At 36.2% G+C, this 12,517-nt stretch overlaps 2 protein-coding genes across 4 annotated transcripts in view; one reads left to right on the forward strand and one right to left on the reverse strand.

Moving 5' to 3' along the window:
* PLA2G7 (phospholipase A2 group VII) overlaps positions 1 to 6,451 on the reverse strand; it is a 1,251,751-nt gene extending 1,245,300 nt beyond the window's left edge. The window contains exon 1 of one of the 3 annotated variants that reach the window (XM_044062626.1): positions 6,363 to 6,451. The gene's annotated coding sequence lies outside the window, so the exon portion shown is untranslated. Of the gene's footprint in view, positions 1 to 5,863; positions 6,271 to 6,362 lie in introns of those variants that run through there. The other 2 variants (XM_044062625.1, XM_044062627.1) reach the window with 2 other exon arrangements.
* A 22-nt stretch (positions 6,452 to 6,473) lies between these two features.
* The window catches only part of ANKRD66 (ankyrin repeat domain 66), a 459,862-nt gene continuing 453,818 nt past the window's right edge, over positions 6,474 to 12,517 (forward strand). The window contains exon 1 of the mRNA XM_044062629.1: positions 6,474 to 6,626. The gene's annotated coding sequence lies outside the window, so the exon portion shown is untranslated. The remainder of the gene's footprint in view (positions 6,627 to 12,517) is intronic.

The following is a 12,517-nucleotide window of genomic DNA, read 5'->3' on the forward strand; positions in this document are numbered from 1 at the left end:
CAGACAAAATAAGCAAAAGTGATTTTATTCCTCCATACCAACACGAACACATAAAATGCTTTTCTCAAATGTTGAATTTTGCTGTAGAAAATGTTTTTCATGATTTTATGCAGCATAAGCATGAGTTGGTATATAACTTGAGTAAAAAGGAATGGCATTAATTACAGGCATTAGCGAATAATGAACACCTTATTATCACACCATCTGACAAAAGGTGGGAAGATAGTGGTTATGAATGTTGCACAATATTATAAAAATGTGTATGATACATCTGGATGATATTAATACTTTTATGTTAAAAGCAATATAAATGGATACATTAAGGCTATGAATGATTTTGATACCCTGATATCTAAGGGAGTGAGGTTAAAATACTTTTCACAATATGACAAAGATAAAAAGTTTAATAGTGATGACAGTGAGTTGGTGTTTTTACTGTCTTCCAAAAATACATAAAAGTGTTGTTGACCCACCTGGTAGGCCTATTGTATCTGCCCAAAAATATTTTTTTATCTAATATTGGGAAATTTTTGCATGAATATTTATTTCCCTATGTAATAAAGTTACCTAGTTATATTAGGGATAGTTTTGATTTTTTAGATAAATTATCTAATATACAATGGAGTGAAGATATGTTTTTTTATAAAAGTGTTGATGTTGTTAGTTTATATACCAACATACATTGCCAGTTTGGTTTAGAAGCAGTAAAATATGTTTTGGGTGATAGTCCAGTAACGCATTATATCATTGAAATATTGGAATTTTGTTTGAATAATAATTTTTTTAATGTTTAATGAACAAATGTATAAACAAATCAAGGGGACTGCTATGGGGGCATCTTTTGCCCCCATGTATGCCAACTTGATGATGGGTTTATATGAGCTACAATGGTGGTATCGTATAGATTTTTTTTTAAATTATGTAGTTATTTTTGTTTTATAGATCTTATTTTTATTTATAAAGGTGGGATGTCTTATGTTAATCAGTTTATAAAAGTTATGCAAAATAACAGATTTGGATTTTCTTTTGATGGCATACAGGTGGGCAAAGATATAACTTTTTTTAGATATACATCTGATTTTGGAGGACAGTAATATTTTACGCACGTCAGTGCATAGAACATTTTCTGATAGTAATCAGTATTTGATGGGAACTAGCGGTCATCCAGCTCATACCTTAGTCTCTTTATCCTAAGGGAAATGTATAAGACTTAGATGGCTATGTAATACTGACACGGACTTTTATAAAGAAATGAATGTGACTAGTAGGATGTTTAGATCGAGAGGCTACAATGAAGTTAGCATTCAAACAGCTATAGATAAGGTGATTAATGAACAGCATAAATATGGTACTTATAATTGTGGGGGTAAGGGGTATAAATTGGATGTTAGAAATCAAGAGAAAAGATTAGTGCATTGTGTCTCTACATATAGTGTATTCAGTGGTGTTTTAATAGAAATTGTTAAACACTACTGGAATTATTTGTTTAGTTCAATGGAACTGAAGAATTTATTGTCCAGTTCTTTAGGTATTTCATTTCGTAGAAGTAGAAATTTAAAAGATATTTTAGTACACAATAAATTTAAATATCCCATTGAGTCATTACAATGTAGGACTGCAGAGGCTAGGAACTTTACCCGTCGGTCATTGCAATGCAAGTCATGTTATTGTTCCAACTTTTAACTATATAAATGGCCATCTATTTGAGGTTAATAATACATATAGCTGTAATACTGAAGGTATTATTTATGCGTTGAAATGTCCTTGTAACCTTGTTTATATAGGAGAAACCAAGAGGAAGTTTAAAATTAGACTGCCGGAGCATATCAGGAACATTATAAATAATAAAGAAGAAAGCCCTGTTGCTAAACATTTTCTTCTGGTTCACAATTATAGTCCAAATGGGTTAGAAGCCACTATTCTAGAACACATTGCTAAAGGCGTATTTTCTGACCACTTGTATAAAAAGAAGTTGCTGTATAAAGAATATTTCTATTTTGAAATAGAACACTATTTCCTCAGGGTCTGAATGTAGACTGTAACTGGAGGTTTCTTATCTGATGAAGAAGCAGTACTAAGCATTTTTAATGTTTATTGATTAATTGATGTTAGTTGTAGTAGGGTATTTAAACTGTGCAAGTTATGTGATGTTTTATACTCTTTGAAGGCGTTTGCCGAAGCACTAGAGGTGCAATAAACATGTGTTTTACGTGGATTCTTAGTGTGGTCTTCAGTTCATTTTTTGGCTTGTATTAGTCTCTGGGCAGCTGTGTCCAGCAAAAAAAAAAAATGGCAAAATGTCCTGAAATATTAGGACAAACATTACTTCCTAAGTTGTCTTTAATAATAGCATAAAACAATTATTTTGTATCAAACACCCAAATGTTGTATGAAACAGCATAGTCAGCTCAAACACTACAAATATAAGCATTTATATTGCCAAAAAAATGAAGTTCATTCCTTTGCACTGACCATGGCTATTGTTTGTCCTGCAAAATATTATGTTTCTGCAAGAAATGTCACACTTTGAGCATATGAAATATGACATCCCTAGTAACAAAATATCAAACTAGAACAACTTTACTTTGGTTGGGGCCCCCAGCAACTGATGATGCCTAAAACTAGCTATGGGTGGGCTTTTATTTCACTTCATTGTAAGGCAAGGAAATGAAAAGTTTCATGAAAAAGCACTTAAACAATACTGGAACCAAATTTAAAATTTTATAATTTAAAACTGTATAGCTCAGCAAATAAAGAACAAAGCACAGCTGCAGGTGGTCAATTTTTTTTCAGATGATATTAGAATGTCATGTGACCTTTATAAATATGCAAAAGCAACCTTTAAAGCAGGAAAACTGCAGCATCAAGAAAACATCCGTTTGGGACAAGAATGGGATATAAAAACTTGAGCAAGAGGGAGTGTATAAATATTTGGGAACTGATGAACGATCAGCAATAAAACATGAACAAATGCAAATAAAACTTGGTAATGATGAGTGCGTGCAGGGCACCGGGCTGGCAACTCGACACTGTAAAATTCCACTGCCAATCATGAGCGGACAGGTGATCCGCTGTGGTGACCCCTAACTGGGAAAAGCCAAAAGAAGAATGAATACCTTAGAAGACTTAAATTAATCCTGGCAACAGTGTTGACATCTAGGAACAAAATCCAAGCTATAAACCAATTTGCTCTTCCTGCCCTTACTTACAGTTTTGGAGTGATTGATTCCCCCAAAATGTGTGTGTTTGCTAGATTAGATATTAAAACAAGAAGGATGCTTCATGCTCACAAAGTTATCTATAAAAATCATTGCAAACCAAGATTATATATTCTCCGTTCCGGAGGAGGGATGGGCCTCCTTGAAATTGATTACATGTATAGATCTGGGGACTCCACACAACTGCTGACCTCACAAGACCCAAATGTAGAGAAAGTGTTGAAACTTGAGGAGAATAAATCTAAGATGACTTATCTGCTTAATCTAGCGGAAGCATATCGGCGTCAAGCAGGAATGGAAATCAAACCAGAAGTAGATAAAAATCAGGCAGCAACTAAATGTGCCAAGAAAAAAACAAAAGAAAGATAAGATGAATGACCAGATGGAAAAGGCAGAAAATGTGGAAAAGGCATAAAAAAATCCCTGGAAGAACCTCATGTTGATCAGGATCAATGCAGTAATGGTTAAGGAGAGGTGAAGTCAAACCAAGAGATGAAAGGTTAACATTGGAGGCCCAAGACAGTGGGCTACGTACAGAGTGGTTTACAAAGTCCACTGAACATGTGGGAGAAACAGACAAATGTAGGTTTTGTAAAACCAAATTGGAAACAATCGCACATCTCGTTGCTGGTTGTGACATACCAATGGTAGAAGAACTGTATACTGAAAGGCATAATAATGTATAAAGACTGCTGCATTGGGGATTGTGCAAACATTATGGTACTGAAGTGGCTGAAAAACACTGGAAATATATGAGCCACAAAGCATCATACAAAATGATGAAGTCTACATCATATGGGATCATAAATTACCAACAGTTCAAACAATAGATGTTAGAAAACCAGATATAGTGGTTCAAGAAAAAAAAAAAAAAAAATAGCATTGATCATTGAAATTGCCACACCCAGTGACTAAAGTGCCCTGCATACAGAGAGACAAAGTTATAAAATATCAAGATTTGCAAGCAGAAACAAGAGCAATGTGGAAGAATGATACCCAGATAGGTAGAATAGTAGTAGGAGCAACGAGTCTTATAAAAAAAAAATCTACATTTAGATACGTTACCAATACACATACGCAACTCTACGAATTACAGGAGGAGTCATTATTGGGCACATTGTGAGTGCTGTGAAGAACACTTTTGGCTGACATCAAACAGTGAGACAATACTAATTTCATGAACTGCAAACGTATTTTGACTTAGGAACCCAAAAAATTTGGAGAAATTAAAAAAGGGGGAAAAAGTAAACTGAGGGTTGACTAACTATAGAAGTGGCATAAATAGAAAAGTAAAGTAAAGGGCAGTCCAAGCAATGATCACCCAAATAGGTCTGAGCTAGAGAAAAGAACAGTTGGAGACTAATGGCTTTCAGGTATGTCCCTGATTTTGACTCTTTTTAGCTCTGTCCGGGTTAAACTTCTGAAGAAAAGTTGATGAAATTAAACAAAAACAATTACATTTAAAATACTTCATTTGCATCAGAAAATGTATATTGATTATTATTTTATTCGCTAACTTTCTCAAGTTAATGCTACTAACATTTTTAAAAGCTTCTCTGACTGTCCCCGATTCTATTGAAATTTGCCCCGAATTGGTTGAAAGCTATGTACTACTGGAGCTGTCTTTTTGATTTTTCATTTAATTGAATACAACTATACGAAACGTAACGTTTTATTTGCGTATTTATTCTAACTACACACTACGAGTTACACTTAATAGTACACTATTTTGCTTCACCTTTCTGCTCTAGTGCAGTTCGTCAACTGTAGCATGACTGCTCGTAACTACTTTGTAGAATATAACAAATATTTACTATCGTATCAACCAGCAATCAAACACAAAAACCCAGTATAACAACCCAGCCACACTTTTAAAGTACAGATACCGTACAGCGAACAGTCAAAACAACGACAAAAAATGTCGCAACAATCAAACATTCTTTGAGACAGCACAGAAAGTCTGCACAGTATGTAGCAAACTCCAAGTAACAATAATAGTGTTGGGTTGTGTTAATCGACCATACCGGGCCAACAAGCGTACCTCATTACGAGGAACGTACCTTATTTCGGGTCTTAAAAGGTTCATGTTCCTCAAAGTTCCTCATTGAAACTCTGCCACACGTTCAGTGTTATTTTTTAAGTGAAATCCATGGTAAATAGAAATGAATCATTAATTTATTAAAAGATCTTCTTTATAAGTAAAGCCAGCATATTTTAACCATCCTATGGCCTTCTTAGTTGAAATTGTTACTAAGCCATTAGTATGTGTTCTACATTTTACCCATTTGTTCCACATTATGATGACTAGTTTTCCTCATTTTGGAGTTGACAGCTATGCCGGATTATGAGTACTCAAGTCAAAAAAGAAAGCAATTTGAAAGCACACGTTCGAGAAATGCTTTCTTCACAAAAATGCTGTGGCAGAAAAAAAATTAAAATTGTGAAACTATCACAACATATTCTTTGTTAGAAGCCAACAGTCCCTTTATTTTACTGTCAGTTTCTTTCGGACGCTGAATGGGAATTATACGAAACCTCTGTGACTAGTATTACTAAACTAATTTTACCATGAGCAATACATTCCAGCAAGTAAAGCAAATCATTTTTTTTCAATGTAATGTAACAAACTAAGACTGATACTTTACCTCCGTCTTTGGCTGCTTATCTGCCCTAAGCAAGCGGCTCCTTCTCAAAGTATAACGCCGACACGGGTTTGTTTAATTTATTTAAAAACCCAAGCGCAAAACTGGAAAATTTTGTTTCGATAACAACAAAATATTAAGTACGGACGTTAACAGTTGACAGTGCCGATAAAGGCCAGTGCTACTCCCTGACATACCCAACATACAACACGCACGCTCCCATACAAATATGTGTTTATTATCAGAATTAGCAAGCAACAAGTCCCAGTTTTATATCATTTTACACTCCTTAAGTAAACAGGAACAAATCAGTAGCTTCCAAACGGTGCCTACACCACACAAGTGCTGTATCTGTTACAGAAAGGTCCATGGAGCAGCACTACAAATTAATACCTAAACTCTTAAAAGAAAAAAAATGTCAGAGCGTTAAGTGAGAATAATATGCAAAATCGTGACGTCAGACAGCAGGGATTATGACTTCAAGGAATTGTTTACAACTCACCATTACCCAGTAACAGTTAAAGGGAAAAAAATGGAACTGCAGACAACAGCAGTTGTAAAACCATAGTAATGAATGCTGTCCTCAATAGCATTCCGTAGTGATCCCGGTGCTCGTGGGCGGAACAAGTTTCCATGGAAAACTGATATAACAAGATCGAGGGGATTGCTTTGTAGAACTGAGTTGTTTTAGTAATGGTTTGTGGCTTTGAATTACAATTGTGTGCTCATATTATTAAACCTGAAAACAGTTTTGGATCTTGTTAAGGTAAACATATTGTTTTATAATGCGATTCAAGTATTCAACAAATGTGTTGGCTTCTTCACTTTTTTAAAGATGTTAAGATTATGGAAAAAAATAGGGATATCCTACGAAACTGGGAATGCAAAACTCGGGAATAATTAGACGTGCGCCTATCCGCGTAATAAAACACAGTATAGTTGTGTACGTTTTCAAATGAATTGTTTGATGACTTTGAAAAAAAAAAAGTATTTTAATTGTCAAAAGCTCGAAAAGCTTTTATTATTGCATCTATTTTTACCATACCTCTTAACTGTTCCAGGTTTAGTTTGTAGCTCTGTCCCTCTTAACCCCTCCTAAAACTGGTGACTTTTGTAGAAAAAAAATAATGAATTATACTATAAATAATGGCAATAGTTAAGGTTATAGACTTCTTTTACTTGAGAAAATGTTTTCACATTTTCTTTTCTCCATGTCTCAAGTTAATAGTGCTAATATTTTACAATTGTCCCTGATTCTTTCTGGATTTGTTCCTGATTCGTTGAGAGCTATGCCTCTGGTGTTTGCTAGAAATATTAATTCATCCTTACATTTAAAGAATCCCATTTCCTTTATGATGGGTTGATATAGTTATATATAGCATACATTTTCCAATAGGCATTTTTAATGGCTGTTAATCAAAAGTATTTCTGGTTGTACTCACTTCTTCGGAAGTACCCCTTCCTACATAGGAAAGAGTACAAAATCATAGACCGTGTCAAGGATGGTGTTAGCACTTTGGGGGCCACCACCAAGTGTCAAGTTAGGCCCCTCCTGGAAGCACCATTTTAGTTTATGCTGCAGAGTTTTAGGGGTAGTATGTTCAAATGAAACTGTAACTACACATTATCTTATAATTTCATACACTTTTGTTCAACACTACATTGGCCCATTTCACGTAGCACATAAAAACTAGCATTTAGTTGCAAAGTTGCAATCCTGATACATTACAACAGCCATATGTACAAGACTAGCCTTGGATGGAATGGTGCTCTAGGCAAAGAGCTCCACGGTGCCCCCCCCCCTAACTACTGCTTAACCCCACCCCTCGCACAGATCCTCATGTGCTTCCCCTGCTTTGATCCCATCTTAGGCTCCCCATTTTTTCTTCCTTTTCTCACTTTTTGCCTTACTCTTCAGCTTCTTTAAGAAACTGGGGCTTTCTGTATGTTCTGAGGAGCATTAGCAAATATTACAACTTTTTCATCAAATGTTGGCTTGAACAAAAGTTATGATTAAAGAAAGAAAGGCAGTGTCACTGTTCAATTTTACTCTTCCTTGCATCCTTTCAGCACACCTTACCAAGCCAAAACAGCACAGTAATAACTATGTAGGAAATAATTCAATGAGCCAAAGGGTTATAGGGTGCACATTTTTCCATCCTTTTATCTAGTGGTGGCCTGAACAAAAATCATGAGTAAGAAAATAATTTTGTCATATTTTCTTTTTCTTTCAAGCCAAACATAAGTTGTGCCCAAGAATTAATGCTCAAAGGTGACAAACAAGTTGACAATAAACTAACACCCAAATGTTTGAGAGGATACATAAATCCTGCCTGTCTCTCTACTTCTCCTCCACAAAAAAGACAGTCAGTGTTTGTGCATACCTCTGTTGTTTGATTGGAATGGAAGCAGAGGTTGAAGTGGTCATAGTCGTGTATTTCAATTAACTGCTGTTATACATGTGCATAGCGTATGCCTCCACACTCCTCATCTATACAACCCAAAGGCAGACACCTATATACATGCTTAATATGTAATTGTGAGGAAAGTGAAAATAATAATGATAACTGTAATGTACTAATTTGTTGCTCCTAGACTGTACACTGCCCCTACATAAGCTAAGGTAACATTCATTGCATACCTCAAGGTCTTTTAGAAAAGTAAAAGAAGTAATGAGTACACTAGCCCCAGCCTCCTGTGCACACCTCTGAGATTTGATTGTGAGAAAAATTAAAGAAGTAATGACTACACCATCCCTATACAAGCTACAGCAACGTTTTGAACACACTTCTTAGAAGGCTAGTTTTAGAATGGGTACAGTCAAAGGTGAAGTCTACTACCAAGTCCATTGCAAAATCCATATATACAGTCCTGGGTGTGGGGTACAGCAGACCCTTAGAATTTCTATAGGTCTGAATGTGCTGTGATGTATTTTATGTCTTATTTTTGAAAGATAGTTACTTGTTAACTGCATTTTTTACTGCTATCCAGGAAAAGTTGTATATATGCACAGATAAAAATCTGTGATTTTTTTTTTTTTTACACACACAAGTACTCTGCATGTTCACCTACTGCATGTCTGTGAGGTGCTGGAGGAAACCAGAGCACATGAACACACACACACACACACACACACACACACACACACACACACACACACACACACACAAAAAGAAGAGTATGCAAACTCCACATCAGTAAAGCCAGTGCAAAGCATTGCAAAATGGCAACACTACTCACTGTGCCACTATGGCAATGAACAGTTGCTTTCACATACATACTCTTCTTGCCAGGCTACCAAAGATAGACACCTATCACATTTAAGGTCTGTGTTTGTGATGGTAAGTGAAAGAAAGTATGGCCAACCTTTTACTCTTAAATAAAGTACAGCCACCCCCCCCCCCCCCACCACCACCCCACAAGCATAATGGAAATGTCAATGGTATTTTTGATAGAAAGTGAAAGAAATTAGAACCAGTTTGTTATTCTTACACTGCAGCCACCCCTACACATAGACACACACACACACACACACACACACACACACACACACACACACACACACAGTAGTGATGCTATTTTTTTTTTACTGATTTCAGAAAATAGCAATACATTGTGAAACACAAATATTGCCAAGCCAGATCGCAGTCTTCAGGAGTCAGGCATACCTGTCACTGCCCCTGATTTCACCAAATGCCCTTGATTTTGCCTGATATTATTGCCCCATCTCTCATGAAAAAATGTGATCGGCGAGTAAATCACTCAAAATTTCAGGCATTAGAGTTCCATCCTTCATATTGTCCAAAAAATGCATGTTGATGCAAAACATGTTGTTCTCTTAAATCTGAGTGAATTATAGTAATATTTTTATGTGTTCCTTTTATCCAGTTATGTATAGATCAGAGGTCATGAGTAAAGAAAGAAATGAAGACTTATTTTTTGACATATGTTGTGTCCAAGGCCTAAACTTGAAAGCTGACAAAATAGTCTCAATAAACTGAGAGGATATATACTTGCAAGGATAGATCTGAGAATAGCGTCTGCATCCCAACCTCAGAAAAAAAAACAAGATTGTTAATTTCTGTGTATTCCTGAAAGAGCAAATGGCCACATTCCCCTATTTCCAGGTGTTTCTGTCATACATTTTCAAAGCATGCCTCCTCCTCCTACTTCCCAAACCATTGACCTTTTGTATACCCCTCTAATGAGACTGGGACAAAAATGAAAGCACAAAATGACCAAAATTACAGCTTAAAGTGGTCATGCATCCTTACCTTTTCTTGAAAAGATAGCTATCTACATTTTTGATGTTTGATTGTGAAAATGTAATGATCTCAGTGATGTATTCCAAGTTAAAATGCTCCTAGACCCTACACTGCGCCAGACATGTTATCATGTCCTCCTTTGCCGTTGGCTGAGATTTGGTTGTCCGGAAAAGTAAAGAAATGATGACCCCAGTGTCTTTACCCCACCCCCATCTATAGTGACATATCTTGGAGTTTTGATTGTGAGGAAAGTAAAAGAAACAATGGTCACACTGTTCCCAGCTGCCACTCAAGCAGCAGTGATCCTCTGTGCGTACCTCTGAGCAGGGATGGTTTGAGATGAGGTGGGACCCAGGGCAGAGTTTGAGGTTGAAGACCCCCTACTTGGCTTGTGTCAGTATCTCCTTATAAAGTCAGAGTCCAGTGCCCAGGCACTTGGAAGCTCTGAGGTTCTAGATGTTTTGAGGGTGCATTTTATCCCTTATTTTTGAAAGATAATTACTTGTTAATTGTTCTTTTTTACTAGTAGCTTGAAGATTTGTGTATGGCCCCCCATATTGCTTGTGCCACGTTTAAAATCGGTCAAATTATTTTTTCTCCATAACCATTTAAAATGTTAGAACCCACTAGAGCAAATTCCGAAACACAGAGACTGAATGGCCAAAAAAATGTACTTGCATATACTAAGTCTGAGATGGCCATTTCTCATTATGTTCCCTTTTCTCTGAGGTATGACAGTCTTGGAGTTGGTATATATATATATATATATATATATATATATATATATATATATATATATATATATGTTCAGGGGTAGGGTGGAGTGGGGTGGGAGGTGCTTGTCACCAGCAAATAAAGAAGCTTAAAAAGAGTGAGCTTCAAGAATCTTTCCTTTCATCTCCTTTCATTGGTTTTCTGTATTTTTTTTTGGGGGGGGGGGTCATGTCTCTACTCGGCATGTTGAGTCTCAGCATTTAAATCGGGAGCTTTTTTTGCACATGCACACACACAATTACTGATATTGCTCCTGAGAAGCCACACTTGTTAGAAGATACACATACACACACATTCTCACATTGCACTTTTACTTAAAGGAATGCTAGTTCAGCTATGGCATATTTTTTGGGGTGTTGGAAAAAGCCAGAGCACCCTGCTAAAACCCGCAAAGAGACAAGAAGAACTTGAGTGGCCCAGACAGCAATAACTACTGCCAAGTAATCAACCAGATAACCAAGTACTGTGATTTGGAAGAACTATTTGCTGGGACACTGTACCAGTAATTAGTCAAAACTACCTACTAAACACCTGGTTCTGTCCATGTCAAACTCCTACCTAATATTCTAATGCACGCTTTCTAATTCCTCACTCTAAGCATATGTCTTATTTCTTTCTACCTCTCTGTCTAATACTTCCATTTACTTTCTTTACCCTACCCCCTGTTTCTTGTAAATACTGCTAAACCTGGAGTTCCCAGCTGTTACCTGTAGATATATTTAGGCATATCAAACTTATTTGATGCTATGTACCTGATTTTTTTTCTTTTTTTCTTCTTCCACATCTTATACAAAACTGTGTAATAATGTGTATCCAATGTATAACTACTTGAAATTATATCATTGTAAGCATAGCTACTTTTACAATGTTTTTTTGGAATACTGTTACTTGTGTCTGAAGTTTTTCTCCTCGGGTCTCCAGTGAAAATGGGCCCCTGGCTCAGTTGGACTAACCCTGTAACAAATGTCAATAAATAAATAAATAAATAAAGATACTGATGTTTGAGTGTGTTGGAAAGTGAAATAATTTATGTCCACCTTGTTGCTCTTAGATAAACTGTAGCACGCCCCTGCCCTGCACACGAGCCATAGCAGTAATTGTTTTACACTTATTTCGCCAAATACAACAGCATTCTGTGTGACATTGCTCCTGCCAAGCCAGATCAGTGACTGTTGAAATATGATCAAACAGCAGAGGTAATCACTTGCATTTGCAAACAACTTCTGTATCCACTGCTTACAGCCACTTTAGTGACTGCTTCAGATGTCTGATTGTAATTGTAAAAAACATTCACAGTAAAGTGTTCACATTTGCCTCACAGAAATACTCACTGGTTCTATAAACCATAGTGGTGATTGACCCTGCTGTCATAATATTTATAAACAATCATTTTCATCCACAGACTGACTCTGTACCCAGCATTCTAGCCACTTTGCTGACTACGTATATGTCAAATGTCAGATTGTGGTGAAAAAATAATGTCCACAGTAACATATTTCATATTTGTTTCACACAAATAGTAGCCACAAAAAAATATGCTGCTATGTTTCACTCAAATATGCATCACTTCTGCAAAGGTAGAATAATGACTGTTTAACTTGAGCAGTCAACAGTAGGA

This window comes from Protopterus annectens, chromosome 2.part1, assembly GCF_019279795.1.
Source record: "Protopterus annectens isolate FY-2018-M chromosome 2.part1, PAN1.0, whole genome shotgun sequence".
In the NCBI taxonomy this organism is placed as follows: domain Eukaryota; kingdom Metazoa; phylum Chordata; order Ceratodontiformes; family Protopteridae; genus Protopterus; species Protopterus annectens.